The sequence below is a fragment of the Echinops telfairi genome, unplaced genomic scaffold (assembly GCF_000313985.2).
Source record: "Echinops telfairi isolate 266 unplaced genomic scaffold, ASM31398v2 ScPeMD7_7;HRSCAF=31, whole genome shotgun sequence".
Lineage (NCBI taxonomy): Eukaryota > Metazoa > Chordata > Mammalia > Afrosoricida > Tenrecidae > Echinops > Echinops telfairi.
Genome location: NW_022103904.1, coordinates 19916297 through 19924354, shown reverse-complemented (window position 1 = coordinate 19924354; position 8058 = coordinate 19916297). Strand labels below are relative to the sequence as shown.

Below are 8058 nucleotides of genomic sequence, written 5' to 3'. Positions count from 1 at the left end.
TAATATAACCAATTGTATAATTATTTTATGAAGTCATAACTGCTTATTTTCTTTATAATTTTGTTTTAAAATGTAGTCTCTTTTTCCCTTTCAGAGATTTGCAAACACACTTTTTTTTTTTTTTTGCTTTATGGCACTATTTATGGCATGAGGAACAGAATGTGCTCACACAAACACAACAATTGTACATCAGCATCTTTACAATATGAAAGGAGTCATATACAAGTCTACAGGCACTGTACACAGGGCGGTGCTGCTGGGGTGCTGCGCCCACCGGCCCACTCTCTCTGTAGCTGCTCCTCCCAAGGAACCAGTGGGAGAGGACCTACGACAGTTCATGTGACAAGGCCAAGAGTGAGGCAGCAGGTCTGCGAGGAGCCCTCGGGGCCCAGTCCTCGTGGGGATCAGGAGTCAAGAGCCTGTGTCTAACTCTTTCTCATTGGCAGGCTGGTGTTAACGACAGTTCAATTAAAATTCAGTGTGCATAATTAATATGGGAAAAAAACACAGAGCTAGGGACGGCTTCCTGAGCTGGGCACCCAAAGGACGCTGCTGGCAGCTGGGCTCCTTCACGCTGGCGCCCATTCCTGAGGTCAGAGGGTGGGGGCCTGCACTTGCTCTGCACGTGGAGCCCAAGTGGGAATGTGCACATAGGACTGGACACCCCTGTGGGTCAGGATAGGTCCGGTGGCCCAGACAGCTGGGGCCTGAGCCACTAGTAGTGGCCCAAGCGTAGCTCTCTGATAACTACAGAGCCACCCAGCCTGACTCCTGCCCCGCCCGACTCCCCATCACAGGGGCCACAAGGGTCACAGGCCCAGCTCGGGCAGAAGTCCTGGCCTGAGTGACACTCAAGCATGCTGCACATCTGACTGAGAACTGAGTACCAGCGACAGAAGCGTTGGTCCTGTCGGTCTCTCTGGTATGTGCAGATCCGGCTACCTTCCTTTTCAATACTGTAGAAAAATAAGCCATTTCTGATGCGAGGAGACCCACCAGAGTCAGGCGCAAGCGGAGACAGGTGAGCAGCTCTTAGGGTAGGGCGGTGGCACCTCCCAGTCTCTGATGCTGTCCAAGTCAGGAGCCCCAGGACCAGGAGTTCCTGCCATGGCCTCTTGGGGCCACACCAATGGTCCACTGGTGGGTGGGCTTGTCTCCTTCTGTTGCTGTGGCACTCAGGGCCCTCCGGCCCCACCCTCAGTCTCACACTCACCGGGGAACGTGCTCAGGGCAGAGCTGCTCAGCCGTTTCCGCGTTTCAGGGGCCTTAGGTGGCACTCAGGAGGGCCTAGTCCAAGGGCTCCTGCTTTTTCCGGATGGTTGTTGGGGTGGGCTGCAGCCGCTGCTCCTCCCGGCAGAGCACATACTCACTGAACTGGGACGAGTCCACCCCCCGCCACAGGAGGCAGCCATGCTGAACCCCTTCTGGAACAGCCTCTCCAGCACCTGCACAGAGTTGAGTCGGCAGTAGCCGTTGAGCGGAAAGCGGATGACGTGTGTGGGGTCCTGGTTCCAGCCGGCATTGACGGAGTTGCACATGACATCCCCGGTCTCCGGGAAGACCTCCTCGATGAGGGTCTTCTCGCCGCTGAGCGCGATCCGCTCACCCAGGTCAGGGGTCACGCGCACCACCAGGCAGTCGCAGGCCCGGCTGCGGCGCTGCTGCTCTTGCTCCTGCTGCCCGCGCTCCAGCTCGCGCACCATGGGCTGCAGCTGGTAGTAGCGTGCCTCCTCGTACAGCAGGCTGAAGTCCTTGAAGTCGTCTGGGAGCAGCAGTTTGGATGTCCGCAGGAAGCTCAGGATGTAGCGGAAGATCTCCCCGTCCCGGTCAATGAAGTAATGCTGCTTCAGACTGTCCAGGACAATGGGCTCAGTGCCATTGAAAAGTCGGCTTATTAAATGTTGCCAACCGATTAGGGGATGATCTCTTGGGAATACTGGAGTCGGGGTATTTGGTGAGTGTGGCCAGGCTGCTGGCAAACACACATTTTTTAAAGACCTTTATGGCTTGATTAAAAAAAATGTGATTCTCCAATATTTTAGGGATGCTGGTGGTGCAGTGTGTTAAGCACTGGTTTGCTAAACCAAAGATTGTTGGTTTAAACCCACTGGCTGCTCCAGTCTGCTTCTGTAGAGATTTACTCACTTACTGCCATCAAGCCAATTCCAATTCGTAGGAAGCCTATGGGACAGGCGAAATGCCCCTGTGAGTTTCTGAGACTCTGACTGTTTACAGGGTTAGGAAGCCTCATCTTTTCCCTGCAGGGTTTCTGGTGGATTGGAACTACTGACCTTGCAGTTAGCAGCTCAATGTAAAACCCACTACACCACCAGGGCTCCCTGTAGAGATGTATAGCTTCAAAACCCTGTAACACCTCTGGTCTGTCCTGTCAGGTTGTTGTCAGTGAGAGTCAACTCGATAGGAGTGAGTTTGATTTTGGGCTTATTCCATTTTTATATTTCATGTATCTGAAATATATTTCAGCGAAACAAAGAATCTAAACAATTTTCCTCAAGTGACTAGTCTATTGTCCAGTATTATTTATTGGATAAAGGATGAGCCACAACAGGTGGAGGTTATTTTGGGCAAAGGGAACATATGTTTCCAGATGGCATGATAGCTAATTTGTCTGGAGTCCCGGGTATACGAGTAGGGAGCAGGGAAAGTGGAATTGGAAACGGCTAGATGAGGGCTGCCTGGGAGGGCTTTGCATCATAGCTTGACAGGTTGGAGTTGATTTAAAAGCCCAGGGGCCTTTGGCAGTTGTAGAAACAACTGTGAGGCAGTCAGCTCTGTGATTTGAGGAACTGCCCACGACAGAAGATAACATGGGCGACTGGAGTGAGATCCAGGACACGCCTCAGTCAAGAGGCAATGGCTATGCCACAGAGCCAACGAGGAAAGGGGCATTTGCTTGTGAAGTATGTGCTTTGAGTGACTATGAGACGGAGGTGACTTTAACAGAAAGAGACTACACAGGAAGAGGTCTTTTGTTGAAGATGCCATTGACCATTGAATTAATACCTGAGAGGCTTTCAATGCTGGCTATGGAGTTCACAGTGAAACAGAACGAGTCAGGATAAGCCGCTCTTACGCATTTTTGCAATATCACATTCTTCCCCCCAAATTCTTTGGCACTGTGTTCAAAAGTTGACAGCTAACCAAAAGTGTGGTGGTTTTAACCACCCAGAGGCATCTTGGGATTGCCATGAATTGAAACCAACTCAATGGCAATTAGTGTGCTTTATGTTTTCAAGCACATGTTAGACGATCTTCTAGCCAATCCAACACTAATGAGCAGGGGTCTAAGTATTGGCCTGTGAAATTTGAAGAACTGGCGGAATGCTCTGGGTTTGGGGGTGGGGGGGTGGATTCCAAATGGTTCTCGAGGCGTGGCGTCCAGAGCCTGGAGTGGAGATGGGGATTTGGGAGCCATCAAGTGACAGGTCAGTTTGATATTAGGCTATGAGGCAGTTGTGCTCATAGTTTGCCTTTATCAGTATTCCCCAGAGTTCTTCGAGATGCACCTCAAGTGACACTGCTCTTAAGAGACAGAGCAGAGACTGGAATTCAAGAGCCTGGGAGAGAGGAGGAGGAGGAGGGCACCGCCGATGTACAAGTATGCCTGAGGGGTTGCACGGTCTTGAAGTTGCCCTGAGTGAAGAAGGACAGAGAGAAATAGGATAAAGTGAGGCCAGAGCTGGATTCTGGGGTTGAGGTGCAGAAGTTGGGAAGAAAGAGGAGTGGAGTAGTCAAAATAGAGCAACAGTCATTAAGTAAGGCGCACTGAGCAGGCTCAGGAAATAAGTACGTAGCTGAGGCATCAGATGCTGGAAAACAACAAGATGCGCCTTTTTTCTTCTGAGACCATGGAGGGTCGAACCCAGACTCGGGATGGAGTGAAGTGAATTTGAGGCAGCTCCTGCCAACAGGCTTATGTCTGCTCTAGGGTTCAAGAGTACAGCCAAATGCAAAGGAGGAGGTTGGTCGCTAGGTCCTATGTGGCTTGGGGTTGGGAGCCCAGTGCCAAGCAGGCCCAGAGTCCTGGCCCAGATGCAAGTAGAAGTCTAGCAGCTCTCCCCTCACACTTTAAAGGCTTCTCCAGCAACTCTGAGCAGCTTGGAGGCTTAGCTGAGGGCAGCAGATGGGAGTAGGCTTTGCCAGGACTGGGAAGAAGATTAATGAAGGAGAGTGCCAGGTCCGGAGGGTGGTGCCCTCAGACGGCCAGTCAGTCCTAGCAGGGCCAAGCTGCCATTCAAAGGAATCAGGTCAGAAGAATCAGAAAGTGTTTGGATTTTACAGGGCACTTAAAGCTATAAGAATTGTATTTTTTACCCAGAATGCTCAAATGCTAGTATTTTACTACATTTCATTTATCATTCTCTCTCCTCCTTTTCTCCCACCTGGATCATTTGAGAATATTTTGGAGCTGTAATGCCCTTTATCCTCAAATACTCAAGTGTAGATTTCTCCTCAAATACTTTATCCTCAAATACTCAAGTGTAGATTTCTCCTCAAATGGTTTATCTTCAAATACTCAAGTGTAGATTCTTAAGCAAAACCATTTCCTTTCTTAGCAAGAATACATTTTGAAAATCAAAGCATTAATACAGATTCAATGCTATTATATAATCCATGGGCTTTATTCAGATTTTTCCACTTGTTCTAATTATGAAAACCCCACTGTACTTAATTGTCACGTGCCATTCCTCTCCTTTCTTTGTCATTTGCATCAATTATGCAATTGAAGGGTATAGATTGGTTGTTTATAGAATGCCCCCCAGTTTGAGTTGAAGGTACTCTTTTATGGAAAAAAATATGGGGAGCTTATAACAACTCACGATTTTCTTTTCTTTTTTGTGGTAGCAACTCACAGGAGACTAGGTGGTGCCGTGGGTTCTGCACTGGGCTGCAAACAGAAGGTCAGCAGTTTGAAATCACCAGCTGCTCTGCAGGAGAAAGAGGAGGCTTTCTACTCCCATAAAGGTTACAGTCTTGGAAACCCACAGGGCAGTTGTAGTCTGTCCTAGAGGGTCAGCATGAGTTGGCATCAGTTTGATGGCAGTGAGTTTCGAGTTTAAATAATGACTCCATACTTTTTAAAATTGTAAAATGTATTTTATTTTTAAAAATTGTGGTGAGTCTATTTATAACAAAATGAACCCTAGTGGCATAGGGGTCAAAGTATTGCTAACTAAAAGATTGGCGGCTTGCATCCACTTACTCCTCTGTAGGAGAAAGGCCTGGCAGTCTGCTTCTGTGACTGTTACAACCTTGAGAACCCCAGGGGACTAGTTCCTGTTCTGTCCTAAAGGGTCGATATAAGTTGGAGTTGATTTGGAGGTATTGGATAAAAATCATGGCACTTCATCAGGTGTTTTTTTTCATATACAATTCAGTGACATTAGTTATTTTCACCATCTTGTACAACCATCATTATCAATTTCCAAAATTTCCCATCAACCTTAATGGAAACTGTGTGCCCCTCAAGCAATGGCTTCCCCTTTCCCACTCACCCACTTTTGGTTTCCATTAATACAGTTTAGTCTCCATACATTTGCCTGTTCTAGATAACCATTAAGGAGCCCTGATGGACTTGTGGTAACGAGTTGGGCTGCTAACCACAAGGTCATCAGTTTGAAGCCCCCATCATCTCCTTGGGAGAGAGAGGAGGCTTTCTACTTTCATAAAGAGTTACAGTCTTGGAAACCTACAGGGGCCATTCTACCCTGTCCTATAGCTATGAGTCAGCATTGACTTGATGGCAGTGAGCTTGGTGAGGTTACAACTAATAAACTTTAGTTTCTATACATTTGCCTATTCTAGATACTTTATTTTAGTTGCTGACTTATTTCTTCAGTTCAGGTACTTGTTGATCACAATCTGAACACCTCTCTGTTCCTAGATGTCTCAATTCCCCACAAGAAGCAAAACGCTGCTGGTGGTGCAGGCCTCAGTCCTCGTCCTGCACAAGAAGAGGAAGTCGAGAAGGCAGCAGGAATCTTAGGGAGCAGGTCAGGCAGAAGGTTGTGGCAGGGACTGGGGAGTCTTGGTGGGAAGATCCTGGCAGACACTCCAGAAACAACACTTTCACAGGCTGTACGAGTGTTGGGAAGTTTTTGTTATCAAATCAGACAAGGAAACTGCACAAGAGCTTTTGCTACAATTCTCCTGCAGGAAGAGCTGCTCAGAGCCGGGTGTCTTTCCTTATCTTTTCTGCTCATTTCCCATCTGGACTGAAACTGGGCTGAAGGGAAGACACCAAGCTATCTGCACAAAATAAAGTGGTGTGTCACCCTAGTTGTTCCTCGAACCAAAGGTCCCAGCGTCAGGGACCACTCATTCCAAATGCATTTTGTGTTGACACATTTGGGCCCATGTCAAACTGGCTGACATACACTCTCCAGTTACATTTCCAGGACTTGTGCAATGGACAGCAAGTTTGTAATGCATTTTTATTTTTTGAGAAACTGATTCCTTTCAGTAGATAATGGCATTTAGAAATCAAGAACTGAGTACCATGTATATTCATTTCTATTAGAGTATTACTGCTTCTAGGCCTTCTCAGTACATAAGATAGGAAGCATAAGTGTGCTAGTGAGTACATACACCTATACTTACCAGTGTGCATGAGTTGCGTATGAGTGGGCATTTATATATCTACCTGTGTATTTGCAATGAAACCATGAGTTCATACTGATTTCTCCAATTCTAATCCAATCACATAGGGTTGGTATGAATCTCCTCCCTTTCCACATTTGTAACTTTCTTCAGGTAAAGATTTGTTTAATGGCTAATGATGTCCCTCAGAAACCATTGTCCTTCAATGCATGACCTTACTTTGTGCTCAAAAAGCAGGCTTGGGCAATGTCCAGCCTGTTTGAGAGCTTTGCCATAATTGGGCAGAACTGCGGAAGGAGTAGCCAGTCAGGGGTTGATTCTGAGCCAAAAGGCTCTTCTGCAAAATCCTGGGGAGGCAGAAGCAGAATTCCTAGGATGTAGAGGTGAAGTAGAAGTTAAAAACACTGGGATCTTCCGGTTGAGATGAGAAGACAGGGCAGATGGGCTGTTGGCTGTGTCCCTAGAGGCCACAAATGACCTAAGGGGCACTTGAAAAGGCACACCTGTTCCAATAGCAACTGGAACGACAGCCTCTCGTTGGGGCTTTTGTTGGCACAACAGTTGTCACAAACAGCTGGAACTTGGGAGGAGGCTCCTCACACTCAGCTGTCAGTTGATGGGAGCGAGCACCCAAGAGAGGTTATACATTTGCAACCCCCTAAGAGGGGGCTGTCCATATGTCCCCTTTGTTTAGCATAAAGGGGGTTTTAACTCTAGTTTACTGCTAACCAGTGGATACATCTTCCTACCAAGTTAGATTTCCTATCAACAATTTTTATACAAATTGCCCCATGCAAATGGTTACACTTTTTACAATGTGTCAGCATTCTTATTATTTCTATTCTGGTTGTTCTGTTTCCATTGGTCTAGCTTCCCTTACCATTCTCCACTAAAAGGAATCAGAATTCCTTGGAGAAATGACAAACTTCAGGGTTAGATGAATGAAGGCACAAGATGAGACTGGCATATCTTGTTCCAGAAAATAGGTGCTTATAAAATAATGAGGACTTATCAAAGGAACATATGAGCCAGTCTTAAGAGACTTCCCTTGGTCCAACCCCACAAGTCAATTCCAACTCATATCACCCTCATAGGACAAAGTAGACTACCCCATGGGATTTCCCAGGATGTAATCTTTATGGAAGCGGACTGCTACAATTTGCTTTGTTTCTTTGACAGGGATTTGTTTGTCATTACAGACTCCAAGTTCATTTCAATTGTACTTTTCCTCCTGGTGTTTTAAGCCGCTCAGATCACTATTTAGGATTGAGAGATAAGGAATCTGGAGGGTTCCCCTCCCCTTTTTGTCTTTAAAAATAAAGATATAGTCACGGTGCGATGTAACAATGACGAGAAATACAACCTTCCTCTAGTTCCTAAAGGTTTCCTCCCCGCTCCCACTACCATGACTCGAATTCTATCTTGCAAGACTGGCTA

The 8058-nt window shown here is 46.9% G+C and overlaps 1 pseudogene; it reads right to left on the bottom strand.

Annotated features, from left to right (window-relative positions):
• Window positions 1-1287: 1287 nt before the first annotated feature.
• Window positions 1288-8058, bottom strand: part of LOC101662899 — a 14748-nt pseudogene continuing 7977 nt past the window's right edge.